We start from the raw sequence: 22,635 nt of genomic DNA on the forward strand, positions 1-22,635 counted from the left end.
GTAATGACTAGGAAACACCTAATCCTTACATAACAGCTGTTTTTATCTACCAGTGATTTCTTTGTTTTAAGGGCACAAATTCTTGATGTGAGGAGAACTATTTCCCAATCCATGGCTCCATCAATGGATGATGCTGCCATTTGATGACCAGTTGCCATTAAGGAATGTTTGATGCTCCATTTCATCAAAGTATACCTCTTACAAAGCCACAATGCAAAGATACAAATGAGTGAAATATACTATTATTCTGTCTTTCTTAGCTAGATTGATCAGCCCATTAACTTCATATGAAAATAGTCTCATATAATGCATAAGATAAAAGTTACCCTTCTATGCTTTTCTGTTAAGAATGCCCGCAGTTTTACCATGACTTCAAATCATCAAGCAATATTTATTTGACTGGCTGAAAGCAATACTTGAATGTAGGTCTTTTAATTTAAGCTGGAAATTTGGACAGATCACTGATGTTTTTTGTGTATAGATTACATTATACAAAAGCTACAAAAAAGTCAAACCAAATCAAGTTATATGCAACACTTAATCTGCTTTTATTCCGTCTGTGATGATGTGAGGTATTTTCTGCTATGCCAGGAGAAGTAGGACAATGGATGTGTAACATATGCCAACATAGCTAGCTAGAGTTTTGTAAAGAATTATCTGTCATTTGTATTTCAAACTGATTTGTACAGGTGCTGGTGTTGAAAAATGTATTTGTTAAGCTGCTTGTGTTAAAAGTGCATCAACAGTGTGTCCTGCTGGACAGAAAAGAAATATACATGTATGTCAGTCTGTATTATTGTAACTGATTAAATGTATATATTATAATAGAGGATACTGGAAGATAACTGGTTAATCTCAGCCCCAGCTAACATTTAGAAAAATATCCTGAAATTAAATTACCTGGTTTAGGCCATAAAGATTGTATCTTACAGTTTCACTTGCAGCCAGAGATGAAATGTCTGTGAAAACAAGGACTAGGAATCCTGCTGTATTATATTTAACACTGAATTAAGTGCTACCCTGCAAGTGTTGCACTAGTTTTATGGCTTCCAGGTGCTATAACACTTCTTATCAAAAATCTGTCTGTGTGTATGGTAACACATATGTGGGAGATTCTGGTTCAGTTTCTAGTAAAGGGGGGTAGTATGAGAACTAGAAGTCAGATGACCAGATGTATGTGATGTCATTCTGTAATCCAGGACTGAAATGACGTTTTAGTACTAGATGAGACAGAAGTCTCAGTGCAGTCTGTTTTTGGAACCTAACAAAGAAGGACCCCTCACATACTTCATCTTGCTTTGCTCTAGTAAGTGAACTAGGGAATAGTAATTCTTTACATCAGAAAGGAAAATATAGTGAGCTTAGTTAAGTACTTTTTTTCTGTATCGGTGTGACTCTATTCATCTGTGTTATTTTAATATTTCCTGTGATTGAAACTCTGCCATTTATTGTAAATAGCTATTTAGTATTTTCATGTTCTTTTATTATTGATTATTAAATATATTTAAACTTTTCATTGTGGCTTGTCTTTTAGAGAATATTTTAACCTTTGAGAGTACTTATATTTACTTGATGACACAGTGGCCACTCCTAAAAGCCTTGCTGTTTGGTCAACATTACCATTTGTATTAGTATTACTTTTACTCACTATAATTGGGTACCCTTGTAAGAGCCTTAGAATAACTGACTTTGGAGTGTCCTAGTAGCAGTATCTATCTTATAGTCTGGGCAGAGGGGCATAGCTAGTAAATATGTGCCACCCTTTCCCATGTGTGTGTGTGTGTGTGTGTGTGTGTGTGTGTGTGTGCGCGTGTGTGTGTGTGTGTGTGTGTGTGAGTGTGTGTGTGTGTGTGTGTGTGTGTGTGTGTGTGTGTGTGTGTGTGTGTGTGTGTGTGTGTGTGTGTGTGAGCTACTTGGAGGAGGGACACAAAGCACTGGTTTCACAGAGAGGGTTCATAGGTTCATAGGTAGGTACTAGGCTATCGGCCCAAGGGCCTACGTAAGCCTAGCCAACAAGGTTCCCTGGCTTACATCACCCAAGAAAGTTATTTTCCTGTGCCACTGTCAAGCAGAGACACAGAAGTGATCCCCGGGGTGTATTTGCTATTTCCCATCCACTCATCAAGATTTTTCTTGAAGAGTGCTAATGAAGAATTTTGCTTGACATAGATGGGTAGCCTGTTCCAGAGTATTGAAGTCTCTGGGACAGGAATCTATCCCTCCAGCATGTCCTGTTTATTGTGGTGACAAGGTTTAGGTCTCTAGAGCATGTAGCTCAGAGGGATTGGGATTTCTTTAGGTGTAGCATGTCCAACAGCTCTGGGTTTGACATAGCTTTATATGTTAGGCAGAGATCACCTCGGAGTAGGCGATATGCTATGGAGTAAAGCTGGAGTTTTTTGAGACGGTCAGTGTAGGGCATTTGTTTGAGGCCAGTAATCCTCTTTGTGAGGTACTTCTGTGGCCTTTCCAGCTGCTGCAGATGTCTTGTGAGGTACATTCCAAAAGGGGCATTGTACTCTATAATGGGTTTAATGAGTGTCGAGTAGAGGGGAGCAATGACCTCCTTTTTTCCTGGATGAGAACCCTTTTATGATGAGGTGTGTCACTTAGAAGGACTTCCTGACTACTGTGGCGATGTGACTATCAAAGGAAAGACTACTGTCCACCTGGGTCCCAAGGTCTCTTATCACACTTTCGGTGTTAAGTAGATTGCTGCCTATGTGGTAGCTCATGGGTACAGAGTTTTTACCAAAGGGGATGACACTGCACTTTTTGGCATTGAGATTGAGGCCATGGCTCTGACACCAGGCATCTGTCTCAGCGAGGCCCTTCTGTAGGTTGTCCACATCATTTGGGGACTTGACTATGGCTCCTACTTTGCAGTCATCTGCAAACTTTGTAAGCCAGAGGCTTCTGTGTTAGCCTGTACTTCAGAGAATAGACACCAAGCAGGAGATGTCCCAGGATGGAACCCTGTGGTACTCCACTTGTCACTGCTTTGAGGTCAGATTTGGAGTCTGCAACTTTTACAGTGTGGGTTCTGTCAGTGAGCCAGTTGGCAATCCATCTTGTGGCGTAGGGATTTATACCTAGTTTAGTGAGTTTAGCTATAATTCCAGAATGGACGATGGTGTTGAAAGCCTTGGCGAGGTCAAGATAGGCTGTGTGAACCACCTTACACTCATCTACAGCTTTGGTGACTGCCTCAAAGAAGTCGATCAGGTTCAGGAGGCATGATCTGCCTTTCACAAACCTGAACTGGGTGAGATCCAGAGATTGGAGGTTACCAATGTCTTTGTTTATGAGTTCCATTATGATACATTCCATGGCCTTGCAGATCAGGCTCATCAGGCTAATAGGTCAATAGTTCCCGAGATCCGTGGTGGCTCACCCTTTGTGGAGTGGGATAACTGTTGCTGTGCACCATTCAGTGGGCACAAAGCCTGATGCGAGGCTATTATTGAATATGGTACTTAAGTGGGGAGCCAGTTCGTTCTGAAGTTCGTGTAAAATGCAGCCTGGGATGTTGTCCGGTCCCATGGATTCTGTGTTTTTAGCTTTAGAAAGTGAAGCTTTTACCTGCGTAGTTGTGATTACAGGGACTCTGAATTCTTCCTGTATAGATATGGGCTTTTTAGGGGGTGAGGGGGGTAAAGTTAGCACTGAACGTATCTGCAAGGATGTTGGTAATATCAGTTGGTTCTGTAATTTTTATGCCGTTGTGCTGTAACTCAGAGCAGATCTGGGTGTTGCCATCGAGATTCTTGACATAGCTATAGAATGCTTTGTAGTTGTCCTTAGAATTAGTGGTGATTTTGTTTTCATAGCTAGCTTTGGGGATCTTATAAGGGATCTCAGCTTCTTACTGAGGCTGACCAGGGAGCTCCTCCACTCATGGGATTTTATACTCTTTTGCAACAGTTTCTTCCTTCTGTTGTACAGTTTGTTTATGGCAGGGGACCAGCAGATTGGCTTCCTTTTTTTGGAGGATAGCGTCTTGGTTCTGTTTGGGATAGCACGATCCATGCACTCGTGTAAGTGCTTATACAGTGCATTTGTGTAGGATTCAGCAGTTATAACTGTATTGTCCATCTGCATGGGTGTCATGAAGTTCACCACTTCTGTCTTAAGAAGCATGAAGTTGGCTTTGTAGATTTTTTTACCGTGGTTTCCTTAATGGAGGGTGGGGGTGGGATGTGGATATCAAGGATGATTAGCTTATGGTCGGATCGGCCCAATGAGGAATTGACTTCAGGTGTGGAACACTGGTCACTCATGTTGGTAATGACTAGGTCTAGGATATTGTTGCCCCTGTTGAGGGTGTGGATAAGTTGATCCAGGACATTGGAGTTTATGAATTCCAGAAAGCGTTGAGCTAAGGAGTTGGTACACGAGTAGTTTTTCCAGTTAATGGTGGGTTAGTTGAAGTTGCCCATTATTAGGGTGTTTGGTTGAAACCCTAATATTTTCCAGCACATCAAGAAAAGAGGAGTGGGAATCCTGGGACATGGTGGGGGATCTATAGCAAGCTACAATTTGGATTGCAGTTTTGCCCAGAGTTAGTTGCACTTGGATAACCCCGGATGCATTATGCTGAGCAACTAGCCTGGAGGTGTGGATATCCTTAATGAATATGGACACACCTCCAACTTTGGTGTTTCGGTCCAGGTTACATGGCCGAAAAGTGTGGTATGAGTTATAGCCTGGTAGTGCAGGGTTGCTCTCTGGAGCCTTGAACCAGGTCTCAGTCACTGCACAGATATCGATGTTCTCCATTTTAAGGAGTGCTTTGAGTGAGTGCATTTTGAGATTTAGACTCCTAGCATTGAGTAGCATTACCCTCAGTTTTTGTTTGCCTGTTCCTGTTATGGTGGTGAATTTGTCATTTGAATCTTGGGTGGTGGAGGACTTGACCTGGGACACTCGGCTGAGGACTCAACTCTATAGCTGTGCCACTGAGGAGTATTATTGGGGGCCTGGAGAGAAAAAGATGGAAACCCAGACCCTGGACTGAGTGTGTTCCCTGTTTGCTCTTAAGGGAAATTGTGCTTGGTACAGAGAGCTGCATATGGAACTACTGTATGTATCCATTTTTGTTCCAAGTGAAAGTCCCTCTCCAGTGTCAGTGGTGATGATTAAGGGTCTTTAATTACTAGCCCAGAGCAGGGATTTTACACCATCCTTTCAAACTCATGACTGATACTTCACAACAGGGTTAGCACCCTTTATCCAACACACAGACAACCCTATGTCTGTACTGTTTTCTTTTGATAAGAAAAGGTGTCAGGTATACTCATTCTTTCTCTCAGGATGCTCCACCCCCTTAATTCTCACACAAATGTACAAAGTTTAGTGATAAGAATATTCTCCAGTGTCAATTCTAAGACTGTGTAAATGATTTCTGCAGCCTTTTTAAATTCATTGAGGTTGACAGGTTGTCCAGACAGCAGTTAGATGATACCTTGATAGATATTTTTGCAATGACTCATGCTATAGAACTTATGTCATTCAAACATTTAAAACCATCCATTATTGATGTATGTCAAAAACTTGCTTAATTACTTATACTCTGAGATGCAAAGAAAATATCCACTTCCATACTTCTATATGAGTCGCATCTGATTTCCGTAGTAACACCATTAACAGACATTGCTATCCAAAGAGTTTAATTACCAGGCCTTTGTACCACTACACACATACATACACAGAATTTAGATTTGCCAGTCCACCTTCTGCATGTCTTTGAGATGGCAGAGGAAACTGTAATACCTGGAGAAAACCCATGCGAAAACTGGGAGGATATGCAGACTATGTACTGAAGGCCCCCAGCTAAGAACTCAGTGTTACTCATTATGTCACTGCATGGACTAACTTACTTTAATTTTAATTTTGATATTAGAGTTTGTACTTGAATCTGAGATTGCAATTAAAATTATAACTTGAGGAAGACAGAATTAAGCATAGTTTAAGTCACCCAGTCATTTCCAAAGCTTTGCTGGCATTACTTGTTTGAAGCATTGCATGCATAGTTTTAATTACCTTTACATCCAGTTGCCAGGTCTCATCTGTTGTACAGGCGTTAGACTCCGTCATTCACCCTTTACATGTGGGCCGTCTTTTTACTCAGCATCTGTAGTAAAATTGCTACTTTCACATTTTACCAAGTTCCCTAAAGTATATTTATAGCTGCAGCTCCATGAAGCAGGTAGTTCTCTGATCACACAATACATTGTAACAGTGCTTCTAAATTAAAGTGCTTTTTAAATTTAACAAACTCTGCAGTAGAATGCAAAACATTTATAAAAATTAAACTAAGTACAGGAGTAATACCATAAGTTGCATGTGTATGACCATTTATCATATAATATTAAATTTGTCAGTGTTCAATTATTGCATGAGTTTCACAAGTTTGCTTGTAATATAAATGGAAAACCACACAGACCTAGAATAATTGACATTAAACAATATTATACATTATCATCTGTTTTCCTATGACTCTAGCTCTGAGATCCTTTGCTTCTTGGAAAAGCAGTACTGTATTAACTCATGCAGGTATGTAACAATACCTGTTTTTCATTAGATACAATTTCTGTTACTTTCCCAGAAATAACTAAAGGGGTGGCATAAACATAAGTATACCATAATCACAATCAACAATATTTTCAGAATATGCTTCCTCACAAGTGTGGCCTATCACTTGAGTCCCTAGCTTAACTCCTTACTATAAATAATGCTATTTGTATGTAGCTTATTAGACACAACACTCTTGCCCTTAACTTTTAATTTGTCTTACCTCACTTGTCTCATATCTTCTCTCCTGCTGTAAAGTTTGCGCATACATCTCCCTCTGATTTTTATAAGAATGTAACAAATATATCATCAGAGAATTACTCAAGAAGCATTTAACTCTGTTGAAAGTTGGCTACAGGATAATCTTCTGCTACTGAATCCCAAAAAGCTAAATTACCTCTATTTTTTACAAAATCCAATTTCCATGAAAAAAAAAAACTACTTTAAAATTTCTTCCTTAAATAATACCATGATTGAGGTTACCATACATATAATATTACTTGGCATGACAATCTATGACAATCTTAAATTTGATTTACATATCTATAACAGCATCAAGAAAACCCATAAAAAATTAGGGACCCAAGATAGAGTAAAGAAATTCCTTACAGACTCTGCCCAGGTAATAACTAGCTACCACTTACCTCTTACTCTCTTTCCTATATGGAGCACCTATCATGACCAATCTACAAACCTCAATTACTTCTAAACTTGAACAGTGCTTTGACAAAGTTGTCAGATTCACTTACAACAAATCTTATCTGACCCACCACATGAACGTCCTAGTGTGACTTTGCAAACATGCAAGGCACGTGCAGTTAAACATGGTTTGGTCCATTCCCATAGTGAACTTTGAAATAACTCCCCAGCCAAGAACAAAACAGGCACCAATGCATTGTGGCGCAATAATGCTAATCACTGCACTAATGTAGTATTGTAGTGAACTTTGAAATAACTTGCAAAGTAAATGAACTTTAAGCTAGACATAATTATGTGCCTGAAATGCAAATCCAAGCTTAAGTGTTATCCAAAACACAGTACTGTGTCAAATAAACTGATCCTGCCAGAACAAGCTAAGATGCACTAAAACATATTCTGAAAATAAGACAGCATGTTGTGCCATGAAACATATTTGATGAAAACAATAGCGCTACTCTAAAAAACTGCACAAATGGATACCATCCATATGTCACACACTGGCTTGTATAATTTGTTTAGTGCCCTCTCTTATGAGCCAATAAAAGAACCACTTTTATCTAGTTGATAGCATGTGACAAAACAAGGTTTTTCTCATCCCTTCCACTAACCCCAGCCAAATAATATACTTCCATTCAGTACTATCAGTCCTTACCTGCATGTTTTATTTATAAACATTTAAATAAAATGTTTTTTTTTTTATTCTGACAACATAGTCCAAAACTAGTTACACCCTATATCTAATCACTTCCTTGGTACTTCTATACTTATTTGTGTATTAAAAGACAATCAAAATGTGTTTGCTTTAGCTAGTGCACATTCCTAATTCCCTGGTGGTCTAGTGGAGCTCTCTCCACATGAACTGGCACCATTCTAACCCCTGCTGAAATTCTTGTGTTAAAGAATTTACAAGAATTGTATTAGAATGTCTTTGAGGTTGTTGTGGCAGTGCCTACGATGTCAGTGAGGTTGTTGTAGCAGTAACTACATTACCAGTGAGGTTGTTATCAAACGCCTACAATATCAGACAGGTTGTTGTGGCAGTATCTACCATGTAAGAGTAGTTGTTGTGGCACTGCTTACAATGTCAGTGAGATTATTGTAGCAGTGAATACAATGTCAGTGAGATTGTTGTGGCACTGTCTGCAATGTCAGTAAGGTTATTATAGAAGTGCTTACAATGTCAGTAAAGTTGTTGTGGCACTGCCTACAATGTCAGTATGGTTGTTGTGGCAGTATCTACAATGTCAGTGAGGTTGTTGTGGCAGTATCTACAATATGAGTGTGGTTGTTTTGGCAATGCCTACAATGTCAGAGGTTGTTGTGGCAGTGCCTACAATATCTGAGTGGTTGTTGTGGCAGTGCCTACAATGTCAGAGAGGTTGTTGTGGCAGTGCTTGCAATGTCAGTGAAGTTGTTGTGGCAGTGCTTGCAATGTTAGAGAGGTTATTGTGGCAATGCGTACAGTGTTTTTTTGTGGCAGTGCTTTCAATGTCAATGAGGTTGTTGTGGCAGTACATACAATGTCATTAACATTGTTATGGCAGTGCCTGCAATGTCAGTGAGGTTGCTGTGGCAGTGTCTGCAATGTCAGTGAGGTTGTTGTGGCAGTGTCTGCAATGCCAGTGAGGTTGCTGTGGCAGTGCTTACAATGTTTTTTTGTGGTAGTGCTTTCAATGTCAGTGAGATTGCTGTGGAAGTGCTATAATTTCAGTGAAGTTGTGGCAGAACCTGCAATATCAGTGAGGTTGTTGTGGCAGTGCTTTTAATGTCAGTGAGGTTGCTGTGGCAGTGCTTACAATGTTTTTTGTGGCAGTACTTACAATGTCAGTGAAGTTGTTGTGGCAGTATTTACAATGCTGAACCAATTACTTAACTGGTTAGTAGGAACTGCTGTTCTTAGTTCACTTACAGTATCTCCTACAGTTAAACACCTTCTAAGCTTTTTTCCATACAAAGTTTTACTCAATAAACCATAACATTTCATTCAATAAACCATGCTACTGCATTTGCTTATGTGGGAGGAAGGGGTGGTTTTGTTTCAGAATATTCATGCAGATAATTAACAACAGCAACAGCAAAGTTAACTTGTTTTACTTTATTGTTTTAGTGATGTTTTGAGTCATGTTACCTGTTTGAAGGAAGGGAAAGTAGACATGATTGTTACTTTGGGTTCATTTGATGATTATTACTTTGGGTTCATTTGATGATTATTACTTTGGGTTCATTTGATGATTATTACTTTGGGTTCATTTGATGATTATTACTTTGGGTTCATTTGATGATTATTACTTTGGGTTTATTTGATTGACAACATTTCAGGTGACTCAAGTTTATGTTTCCTTGTAAGGTTATAAAAGTGACAAACTATTCCGAGTACAGTAGCAGTCCCTTTGATAAATATGAAGAATTAATCTTTAACTGCATTGTATTACCCAAATTAAGCTAAAAGCTTGATCCTGAGCACTCTGCTAGAAATTTGAATGTTGTTGTGTCTTTTGGCTTTTTCCCGGTAAGGGGTCGCCACAGCAGAACTCTGGTCCTCTAATGATTGGCAGTAGATTTTTACGAAACGCCAAGGTGCCAGCTCAACGCCCAACCTTCAATGAAGGCACGCCCAGAAATTTGAATGTTTATTACAAAATAATATGAGATCAGGAGTTGACACCTTTTCACATATTTTTCTGTTTTATTATTTTTTTCTGCCCTTTATTTGTATTTATTTTCATGGAAGAGATATATTCAGGTCATGATCATTAGGTCACTGTACTGTGCTATGGGTACAGCTTGCATGGTCCTCTGCATATTTATTGATTTTTATGGTCTGTGCTTTTGACTGGACTACTTCATTACCTTTCAAAATAGCAAGGCTCCAGTATCTGGAAGCACATGAGCGAGCATTTTGTCATAAGCCCTCAAGTCTAAAGACACATTTTCTGTCTTACATAGCCATGAGAGGCCATGTTACAATGCAACACCACTGGTCTTGCTATGTTCTGGTGAGACATATTGACACAAGTTATAACAAATTCAACTCTCAGACTCCTGTCAACTAAACTGCCAACTTACATGCAGTACTGAAAAAAATTGAGTATACTTATTTTATCAATGCTGACCTCTCATCATCTCTGTGCATCTCTTTCTTCTAATATTATTTTAGCCATTTTTTTTCTTTTTCAGAATTCTGATGAAGTCCACGTTACGTGGATGAAAGCGCTTGATCCATTTTTGTGTGTTTTAAGTTTATATTAAAGAAATCTTTTGGAAACAGCCTGTCATGCGGTGCTGATTGCTACAGCATATTTAGAACAAGGAAGGATGTATTATTGCTGCCTGTGACTGGTGACTCTTGTAACTTTTTCTTTCTGCATTGTTGTCTTATTTATAATTCATGCATTTAACTGAATTTACTTAGAAACATCTGTGAAAAAGATTTTTCTCCTTTTTTATGACTGTTTTTATTATTTGTCTTTTATTAGTGCTATCAGTGCTAATTGTCTAACATGGATCAGTCAGTTATTATAAGTGTGAGAATCTCTGAATTAGAAATAAGATAATGTTGCATCAAAAGACATATAATTAGTAGCTAATTACAATGTATCTCAGTCAAATCCTGTAATGCTAGGCCAGACCATGCTACTAGCCCTCACATCACTCTAGCACCCCCCTGTCACATACACAGACCGACAGACACACACACACTTAAACACATTCATGCAGACACTTCTATACCTCTGCAGACACACAGTCACACACATACCCCCAGGACTCTGTGATACCTACCTGTAGGCACCATTCAAACCATAGGGGTGCATGGGTGTTCTCTGTCAAAAGATGGCAAATACTTTTTCCTCCCCATGAGAACGAGTCTTTTGTCTTATTTTGCTGCCACTGCTATTTCTAGGTTGGAGTGGGGGGTTGACTAATTCGCTTCAGCTCCTGCCCTCGACTACTACATCAGGATTACTGCAATGCAAAAACCTTCAGATTTAAGACTTTCACGTAGAAGCAACACTTTCTGAATCCAAGGTTCAGTGTATTATTTCTAGGAAAGAAATTATAATTACCTGACTTTCACTCTTCCAGTAGAATTAGAAGTGATATGATATAGCATGAAAGATTTGTTTTTGATTTGTCTTGTTTACATGTTTGCAGTACATGTTGAAGCTGTTACTGGCAGTACAGCTTAAAATAATAATGTATGACTTGGAAATAAGCATTAAGTTGTATTTCTTGGTTAAAATTTTCTGTGTTTTCATTTGAATAACATATGACACTGCTCCTAGGTTGATGCTGAAAATAGGCACTTGTGCCAAGAGGCTTACAGGGTTAACACACTCATTAAATGAAAGCATAATACTGTGCTCTTGTCTTGTTTTTACAACAAACAAAGAAACTTCATATGATCTGTTTCTGCAGTCTCCTTAGAAGCTGCATGACCAGTCTAACTGACCCACATACACAAGCCCTTACATCATTAGGTAAGAATTAAGTCAAACTACCTGGAAATTTTAGTCTGGGGGTATCTAAGGCTTTGGAGCACTTAGTAAACATGTATTACCTTACCAACCAAAACCAAAGGTCAATGTCTCCTAGTACTATGGATTTTAAAACCAAGAAGGTTAAAAATGTCATATTCCTGATACAGTTTCTAATGTTTATTACTCATACCCCATTGTAATCAATATTCAAATTATTTAGTGGCATATTTGCTTACCAAAAACATTTTAGATGGAATTATTCCAAACTACAATGCATTATAGTGATGCAGACATGCTTCAGTGGTAGCGTGCAGACAGCCACAGGCAACAGTATGCAAACAAAATGAAATCACTTAAAACCCTGGCACCAACACATTCATACAGGTAACAATGCTAATTATCAAAGGTGACAGGCTCACATTTCCAAAACCTGAAGAGACTTGACTGAAACTAATACTAAAGGAAGGTAAAATGTATCAGGTGATTTCAGTGTTATGCTTTTATTAGAAAATTGATTGTATGTATCAGATAAAGTATCTAGATATTTTTATTTCATTGTGAAGTGACAGATAAAACAATGCAAAATCAGCATACAAGTGTTTGTGCAGTGGGGCAAGCTTCTGACACCTCCATCTTCTGGACTACTTAGATATTAATTATACCACCTCAGGTGGAAATAAACATTCATTTTTTTTGTAGGGAAATAAAGTATTTTGAAATATACAAGTAGCAGTGGAGTGAAGATTTCAGGTCCCCACTTACTCTTGAGGTGAATATCTTGGTATCCATGTCTCGAACACATAATAAATGGCTTATGATCAAAGACCCAATCATGATTGTCTGTTTCGTAACACAGATACACCTTAAAAAGATGGAGGCCAGCATGCTATAATATACTAATTGCATACTGCAGCATCATGACATCACTAATTTCATCAGACAAAGACTGTTTCATGATGCATTGTGTACATGATCAGATTTCTGGATAAACATCTAATGAATTTCCTCACAGTTTCCAGTCTCAGTAAAGCATCAAGGAGACTGTTTCTGAAATCAGAATACTTTTTTCCCCATTTGACAATATACTATTTCAGTCCTGCTTTGAAACTATGCTTGTACTCATACAACTCTGCTTTCAATGCTTAAATAACTTGAGTTCATAAATGCATGAAAGAGTTCTAGTTTATTCTCACATACACACCTATGTGTGGTTTACAGGATCAGCAGCTCACCTGTTGTCATGTGGAAGGAAAACAAATATCCCAACAAAATAAACAACATGAACTGAAGTGGGACGTGGAAACGTCACCCCAGCCAGGAACAAAACAGCCACTGATGCATTGTGGGGCAATAATGCTAATCACTGCACTAATGTAGTATTATAGCAACACCAATGTCATAGTCAAAAAGTAACCAAAGTGAGAATATATTATATAAAAAGGTAATGAGCTTATCGTGCAGAATATTTTTGAACTTTCTGTTGCAGTGTGCTGCTTGATTTTTTTTTTTGGCATTATTTTACAACAGTACCCCCCCCCCCCCCAATGTGCAGTAGCAAGGCCCGCCCAAACCCCACCCAACAGTCTGTACACGGCCATTTTTTTCTCTAGACTTGAATAAACATGAAGACAGTTCGGTAGTATGCATGAATATTCGTCCGGCATTTCTGCCATTCGGCAAACATACAAATGGGAAAATTTTTAAGTAGTTGGCTGGTTATGCTGACTAGTGAAATATAAGTTTCTTTTTTTTTTAATTTTCTCCTAGTCATACTAACTAAGTTTGGGTTCTGCGATGTAGCACTTATGAAAGGATACGTTCATTTTACTTAACAAATGTTCAGTCAGTTTGTGGCATCTAATGCTTTATCTTGGAGTTTTGTTGATTTAGACAGCTTAGCATGTACAAAGTTTGTCTAGAATTTGATACTCTAGCTTACAATTACTTTTTTCCCTGCGCTTTTAATCTGTTTTGGCAAAACATGCAGATATCCTATGCATACTGTCTGAAAACACATGGTTTTCTGATGAGCTGATACTCTAGCTCACAAATATTACTTTTGTTCCCTGTGCTTTTTTGCAGGGGGACAAGCCCCCCTGCACCCCCTGTGTATATAAATATAAATAAAACCAACTCTGAGATCACACTTTTAGGGAGAATTAGCCAATTAATATTCATAATATCAGAGGCAAATCTGCATGACATGTCAGTCATGCATCATTTGTCTACTACATTTATTTTATTTATCCATTTGCACTGTCCGACTGGGCTAATAGCCCATTTTCAGCAGAGACCCGGGGAGAAAAGCTCCAGTACAGTGAATCACAGAATAACAGGTATTAGTTATATACATAAATAAACAATGCTTATAACAAAGTCACATGAACAGCACCAATAATGGAATGAAAATTGTAAGAGTACACTTATACAAGTTAAATAACAATCATATGTATAGCTAGCATGCAAAAACATACAGAGACTGTTCATACAATATAATTTATAATCTGGATTGTTTGTCAGAATGGGGTAACAAATCTCTCAATTATGAAGAGTTACTTAAAGGTTATAATAAAGGAGATAGTGAATTAGAGAAAGGAGGAGGGATTAGCCAGAGCTACACAGTTGCAAAGCCAGTGACTATTGAGATGCTCCTTTAGGGCTGTTTTAAAAGAGGAGAGGTTTGGGTTAGTTTGAATGTGTTGAGGAAGAATGTTCCTCAACATCACAGCCATTAGTCATATCAATGAATCTGGCCACGCCCATTCCTGCGAGAAACGGCTGGGGGGTACTGTTGTAAAACATCACCTTCATTTTTTAGATCACTTCCTCATACTGTATATAATATTTTTATTTTACTACAATTCCTCGTCTCTATTGAATATTACTTTTACAATGTCTCAGTCCTTTAGAAAGCAATGTGTCGGAAGAGAAGAGGATAGCAGTTCCTATGAAGTGGGCTTAGGTAGCTGAAATGGGTCTGCTTTATTCTAATATCATTTCTTGGGCTAACATGGATAACAGTGTTAAAATACTGAAAGAACTTAATAGTAGAGAGAGAGAGAGAGAGAAGACTATGTAATATTGGTCTTTCCGAGTAGAGGAAGAATGCTAGAGGCATTTGGGAATCAGATCAAGAATGGGGAGTTGATCTACAGAAAGTTGATACAGACAGAAATGCAAAACACAGGGCGACATCAAGGAGAGCAGAGGTTCGAATACAGCGTACTAATGTCATATGAAGACAGGAATGGCTGGCTAATATATATGTGCAGCTATGATACAGTTAAGGGAGAGGCTCTTTCAACAGCAGAAATTCTGTTACAAAACAGTGTTTATTTAGGAGTCCAAAATATCAATTTACTGACCTGATTATACTTTGGGAGAGAAAGTAACAAATTAGTGAATATGAACAATGATCTATGTTAATCTGTATCCTCTTAATAAATTTAAATATCATCATCATCCTACAAAAAGGCCTCACTGAAACGGACAACTGGTGCCGTAGTCACGGCCTTAAACTAAATGCCAAAAAATGTATAGTCATCCCTTTTGGAAAAAACAAAGTACCCACAAATTATCACATATACAGCAACCCACTGAGTACGGAAAAAGTAATCAGAGACCTAGAACCCAAGTAGACAGCGACCTCTCATTTGACACCCACGTTGCCAAAGTGGTTAGAAAAACATTCTACCTTGCACACCTCATCATGAAGGGTTTCACATCCAGATCCAAGGATGTCATTGTACCCCTATATTCCTCCCTCATCAGACCCATGATTGAGTACAATGCCCCATTTGGTATGTACCTCACCCGGCACTTGCAACAGCTGGAGAGACCACAAAAGTACCTCACCAAAAGGATCAAGGGTCTCCAGCATATGTCTTATTCTGCCAGACTAAAGAAACTTCAGCTCTATTCAGTAGCATACCGCCTGCTCAGAGGTGATCTCTGCCTGACGTACAAGGCCATGTCCAACCAGGATCTGATGGACATGCTCCACCTTAAAAAATCCAAATCCATCAGGACCACGAGAGCTAAAGACTTAAACCTTGGCACAAGTATGAATAGGACATGCTGGAGGGATAGATTCATAACCCAAAGGCTTCCCATGCTTTGGAACAGGATCCCAGTTCGTATTAGGCAGAGCCCCTCACTGACTCTCTTCAAGAGAAATCTTGATGAGTGGATGGGAGATCGTAAGTTTACCCCAGGGGTCACATCTGTGTCACTGCTAGACAGGTGCACAGTAAACTAATTCTATTATATAGGGGACCTTCACTGTGTCACTACTAGACAGAGGCACAGTATTCTTGATTTATTCTGTACATTTTTGTACCATTTCATGGGGTGGCAAAAGACACATCACTATGGCTAGGCTTACAAATGCCCCAGGGCAGATAGCCTAGTACTATACTATGAAACTATGAAACTATACTATTAATTCTGGGTTAGACTTGGCTTTGTACGTCAGGCATAGATCGCCTCTGAGTAGGCGGTAAGCAACTGAGTAGAGCTGGAGTTTCTTTAGTCAAACTGCATAGGGCATCTGCTTGAAGCCCGTGATCCTCTTGGTGAGGTACTTTTGGGGTCTCTCCAGTTGCTGCAGGTGTCGGGTAAGGTACATCCCAAATGGGGCATTGTATTCAATTATGGGCCTGATGAGTGATGAGTAGAGGGGCACAATGACCTCTCTAGATCTAGATGTGAACCCTTTCGTGATAAGGTGGGCTATATAGAAGGTCTTTCTAACCACTTTGGCAACGTGATTGTCAAAAGAGAGATTACTATCTATTTGGGTCCCCAAATCCCTAATTACTTCTTCCGTACTTAATGGATTACCTCCTATGTGGTAATTTGTGAGCACTTTGTTTTTCCCAAAGGGGATGACTATACACTTTTTTGCATTTAGCTTGAGGCCATGGTGCTAGCACCAGGTATCCGTCTCTGTGAGGCCCTTTTGGAGGATGCTTGGCTTGTGTCAGCCGGAGAGTCGATTATGGCTCCAAGTTTGCAGTCATCTGCGAACTTGGTCAGCCATAGTCCTCCCGTGTTAGCCTGTACCTCAGAGAAGTATATACCGAACAAGAGAGGTCCCAGGACTGAGCCTTGTGGGATGCCACTTGCAACTGGTTTAGAGTCGGACATGGCACCTGCAATTCTGACCATGTGGGATCTATCCCTGAGCCAATTTGCAACCCATCTTGTGACATAGGGGTTGATATTTAAGCTGGTAAGCTTATTTATGATGCCCGAGTGGGATATTGTGTCAAAGGCTTTTGCGAAGTCCAGGTAGGCTGTGTGGACTACCTTCCCCTCATCTATGGCCTTGGTAACTGTTTCAAAGAAGTCAACTAGGTTTAAGAGGCAAGATCTGCCCTTAACAAAGCCGAATTGGGTAGAGTCCAGTGTCTGGAGGTTCCCAATGTCTTTGTTTATGAGTTCCATGAAGATACGCTCCATAGCTTTGCAGACCAGACTAGTCAGGCTTATAGGCGATAGTTCCCGGGGTCCGTTGTGGCACCACCTTTGTGGAGCGGGACCACTGTTGCTGTACGCCATTCTTTGGGTACATATCCTTTAGTAAGGCTGAGTTTGAACAGTGACTTTATGTGAGGGTTCAGTTCTTCTTGGAGCTCGTGTAAGACGCAGCCCGGGACACCATCCGGTCCCATTGATGCTGTGTTTTTTGCTTTGGAGAGGGGAAGCCTTCACCTGTGCATCTGTGATGTCTGGGAGGCTACATTCTGTTGGGATAGACGTTTGCTCTTTTGGGGGGGAAGGGGGGGAGAAGTTTGCACTGAACCTGTTTGCCAGGATGTTGGCAATGTCTGTGGGTTCAGTGTGTTTTTTGCCATTATGTACTAACTCAGAGCATATCTGGGAGTTGCCACCCAGATTCCTGACATAACTAAAGAAGGCCTTGTGATTATCCTTAGCGTCCTGGGCAATTTTTCTTTTGAAGCTGGCCTTTGATGATTTTATGAGGGATCGTAGTTTCTTGCTAGCACTGATCAGAGATGCCTTCCCTTTTTGGGATTTTGCTCTATCATGTAGTAGCTTCCTCCTTCTGTTGTATAACTTATATATGGCCGGGGTCCACTAGACAGGTCTCCTGCTTTTGGGGGAGTGAGTCTTGGTTTTATTTGGGGTAGCATGATTCATGCATTCCTGTAGGTGCTCATAGAATGCATTTGAAAAGGATTCTGCGGTTCGGGCAGTATTTTCCACTGGCCCTGGGGCTTTGAAGGATTCCACCTCGGTTTTGAAAAGTGTGAAGTTTGCTTTTGAGAAATTTTTCACAGTGGTTTCCTTGGCTGTGGGAAGGGATGGGGTATGGATGTCCAGTGAGATTAGTTTATGGTCTGATCTTACCAATGAGGGGTTTACCTTGGGTGTGGAACATAGAGGCCCCATGTTGATGATGACCAGGTCCAATTAGCAATCTAAATGTAAACTGAAGCAGTAGGAGAAATATATTTGGCCACCTGTTAGGGTTAATATTGGAAAACAGGATTCCGTTATAGGGTTGCGTGAAGTTATAGTAGTACAACCAAGTCTGGGGCAAGGGAGATATCAAGAGAAGGAAGTGCATTCAAAAGAGTGACATGGAAAATAAATATAAAATGTGGAGATGATGAAAAGCAGAATATTAATTCTAGACAGCCAACATGGGAGGACCACATTTATGATTGATCACAGCATCCATGGGATCAGATAACATCCCAGGCTGTGTTCTACATGAACTACAGAACGAACTGGCACCCCACCTAAGTACCATGTTCAATCATAGCCTCACCTGAGGCTTTGTGCCTGCTGAATGGTGCACGGTTATCCCACTTCACAAGGGGGGAGCCACCACGGATCCCGGGAACTACCGCCCCATTAGCCTAATGAGCCTGGTCTGCAAGGCCATGGAACGTATTATCATGGAACTTATAAACAAAGACATTGGTAATCTCTAAACTCTGGACCCCACCCAGTTCGGGTTTGTAAAAGGCAGATCATGTCTCCTAAACCTGATAGACTACTTTGAAGCAGTCACCAAAGCCGTAGACAAAGGTAAGGTGGTTCACACAGCCTATCTAGATCTTGCATAGGCTTTTGACACCATCCCCCACTCTGGAATTATAGATAAATTCACTAAACTAGGCATAAATCCCTATGTCACAAGATGGGTTGTCAACTGGCTCACTGACAGAACCCACACAGTGAAAGTAGCAGACTCCAAATCCGACTTCAGACCAGTGAAAAGTGGAGTACCACAGGGTTCAGTTCTGGGTCCTCTCCTGTTTGGTATCTACTTCTCTGAAGTACAGGCTAACACAGAAGGTCTTTGGCTAACAAAGTTCGCAGATGACTGCAAACTAGGAGCCATAATCAAAGCTCCTAACGATGTGGACATCTTACAAAAGGGCCTCACTGAGACAGATGCCTGGTGTCAAAGCCATGGCCTCAAGCTCAATGCCAAAAAGTGCATTGTCATCCCCTTTGGTAAAAACTCTGTACCCATGAACTACAACATAGGCAGTAGTATACTTAACACCGAAAATGTGATGAGACCTTGGGACACAGGTGGACAGTAGTCTCTTTTTTGATAATCACATCGCCACAGTAGTCAGGAAATCCTTCTACGTGGCACACCTCATCACAAAAGGTTTCTCATCCAGAAAAAAAGAGGTCATTGTTCCCCTCTACTCATCACTCATCAGACCCATTATAGAGTACAACGCCCCTTTTGGTATGTACCTCACAAGACATCTACAACAACTGGAAAGGCTGCAGAAATACCTCACAAAGAGGATTACCAGCCTCAAACAGATGCCCTATGCAGAACGTCTCTAAAAACTCCAGCTTTACTCCGTCACATATCGCATACTCAGAGGTGATCTTTGCCTAACATACAAAGCTATGTCAAACCCAGAGCTGTTGGACATGCTCCACTTAAAGAAATCCCAATCCCTCCGAGCTACACGGTCTAGGGACCTAAACCTTGTCACCACAATAAACAGAACATGCCGGAGGGAAAGATTCCTGTCCCAGAGACTTCCCATACTCTGGAATAAACTACCTATTTATATCAAACAAAGCTCCTCATTAGCACTCTTCAAGAAAAATCTTGATGATTGGATGGGAAATAAGAAATTCTCCCCAGGATCACCTCTGTGGCTCTGCTTGACAGTGGCACAGAAAAATAATTTTCTTGGGTGGCAAAATCCAGGGTACCTTTTTGGCTGGGCTTGTATAGGCCCCAGGGCCGATAGCCTAGTACCTACCTATGAACCTATGAACCTATGATCTTTGTAAAGGCAAGTCTAAAAGTGCAAAAAGGGAAATTCCATGATAGTAATACCTCAGGATTTTCCCTCTTACTCAAAAGTATCATGGTGTCCAAGTTAGCATAAGTAATTAATATTCCAAAATGAGGTAACAGGCATGATGACTCAGAATTCTCAGTAATTATCAAATTATGAAATAAACACGCAATCATCATTAGACCCTTTTTAGCAAGAGTTCATTTAAAAATGATTTAAAATCCTGCCTCAGTCACAACTGGACCTGTAGCTGCAGAGCTGCATAATTCCTGTGACTTGTATTTACTGCACATTCATCTCTCATGAATGACACGGCAGTAGTGTTGATTTTGCTAGATACTCATAAGGACAGACTCCCTCAGTTACTAATTTATACTGATTTCTATTTCTTTTTTGTTTTGCTTGCTTCCGTGTTCTGTGTTTAGTGATGTCATTAGTGTGGATTTAAAAGCCCTTATCCCCATATCATCACATATTCATTGGGAGCAGTGGTACAGGTAATGAGAAAGCACTGTTGACCATCACCCTGGACTGTATGAGTACAATAACAAAATGCCCTTGGCTTCGCATTCTGGGGGGAGGCATTGTGTTCACTATCCAAGCGGAGAGACTCTTCTCAATGATACTGTACTATGGAGGTTCTATTGGAATTAAATGCAATTTCAGAAATGGGCATTCAGTAAATCAGTGTGTTGCAATCTGATATTCTGAGATCCGAATACATGTTTATTTTTATTTTCATTGCGCCATTGCTTTTATTCATAGTGATAAACATAGAGTTGGAGGACAGAGCAATTCTTTAAAGGCTCAAAAAGGTTAACTAACATATAGTGGGGGGGGTCCCTATCTGTCATTTGGTAAATCACTAGCCAGAGGGGACTTAGTTGTTTCCTGACTGACTAAAAAATTAGATAAGTTAGTGTCAAGGGTAAAGGAGGAATAATTATTTTGTGTTTGCCGGTGAGGTGTAAGTGATCTCAGTGTCATGTAATACAGCTCTTTTTTTACAAGCTAAAACGTGACACAACATGAGTATGCGGATGAGAAGAGAGAAGTAGATTGTAATAAATAATGAATTAATACCCTGCCTCTCCTATGGACTTAAATTAGTGCGTAAAAGTATGGCTGTCTTACATTAGTACATGTCTGAGCATCATACCTCTCAACTCTCCAGGTTTTCACAGAAGGTCTATATTTTTGTGAATTCACTAAATTATAGCAGTCATTTGAGTTCCAGACTTTATATCCTTCAGAAAGTGCATAGTAACACAACGCTGTTTATTCTAGAAACTTTCTAAGTTTATAAGGGCAGTATTTAAAATTTGTCCCTATTCTGGAGCTTTTGTCCTCCTATTATTCTTGGCTTTGTCCAGATTTCTTGTATTTAGAGGTTAAGAAATATGCTGAGCTTGACTCATCTGTGCATCAAAAGGTTGCGAAGGAAAGGAAGATGTAACCCTGGGATGAGCAGAATGGAGGGTTTAGACAGGACTAGAGGGGGATGTAGAGGAGCACAGGTTATGAGGTAGGCAAGGGGGTGGTGCTGAATGGCTGGGTCAGAACTGAGAAGGAATTCTAGGAAACAGTAAGATGAGGTTAGAAGGGGTTGGGATGATGGCTGGAGCAATAAAATATGGCAAGGTGCTGCACTGATGAGTTTATAGTTCAGACATTTAGTCAGGGTCTACTGAAGTTAGAGAACTGTTCTTCTAAATAACTTACAATTATTTCTGTGCAGGAGCTGAGGTAAGCCTACATACTTAGCAAGGGGGAAGTTACAGAGGAGAGTTAAAGTGATTTTTTTTTATAGTTTTTAAAGTGATCTGCTTTTGTTCTGCATGTGTTGCAATAGCTGTATCACTTTGCAGAGTGGTAACTTATATGTGTTTTATTTGATGAAATTATTTATTTCCTCACTGAAACTGCCAAGAGAGAACTTTGCTGGAATTCTGAAACTCCGCCTCCCAGCATTGCAGTGGTGTGGGAAATGCTGAAGCAAGGCAGGTTTTTTTTCATAGACTTGCTCTTTATCTTTTCCTAGGCTTTAACTGTGTCTGGATAAAACACTGTAAATTCTTTCACATTCAGTTTTGTAATCTAATCAATATTGCACTGGGTGGGAGTTTTACTATTTTGCATGGCACTAATTTTCAAGGAGTTACAGTTATGTTTGTGCATTGGTGAAGCAGGTTTTATCTGTGTGCTGTACGCCTGGCAACTTCATGTCTGCTGCAGTTAATTTTTAAAATTGGCATAAACAATGTGATTTGTTTCTCTGGAAATAATTACTCATTTATTCATTGTCAGGCATCTAAGCCAAGATATGATGTTAGTTGTGCTTTGCATACCTCTCAACTGTCCAGAATATTGTAGAATGTCCATGACTGGGGGTTCACTCTCTCTCTCTCCCTTTCTCTTTCTCTGTCACACACACAGACACACACACACACACACACACACACACACACACACACACACACACACACACACACACACACACACACACACCTTTAACACGATACCATGACATACTTCATACCTGCATGTTTTGCCCCACCCCCACCCCTGCT

Source organism: Protopterus annectens, chromosome 11.part0, assembly GCF_019279795.1.
Source record: "Protopterus annectens isolate FY-2018-M chromosome 11.part0, PAN1.0, whole genome shotgun sequence".
NCBI classification, from domain to species: domain Eukaryota; kingdom Metazoa; phylum Chordata; order Ceratodontiformes; family Protopteridae; genus Protopterus; species Protopterus annectens.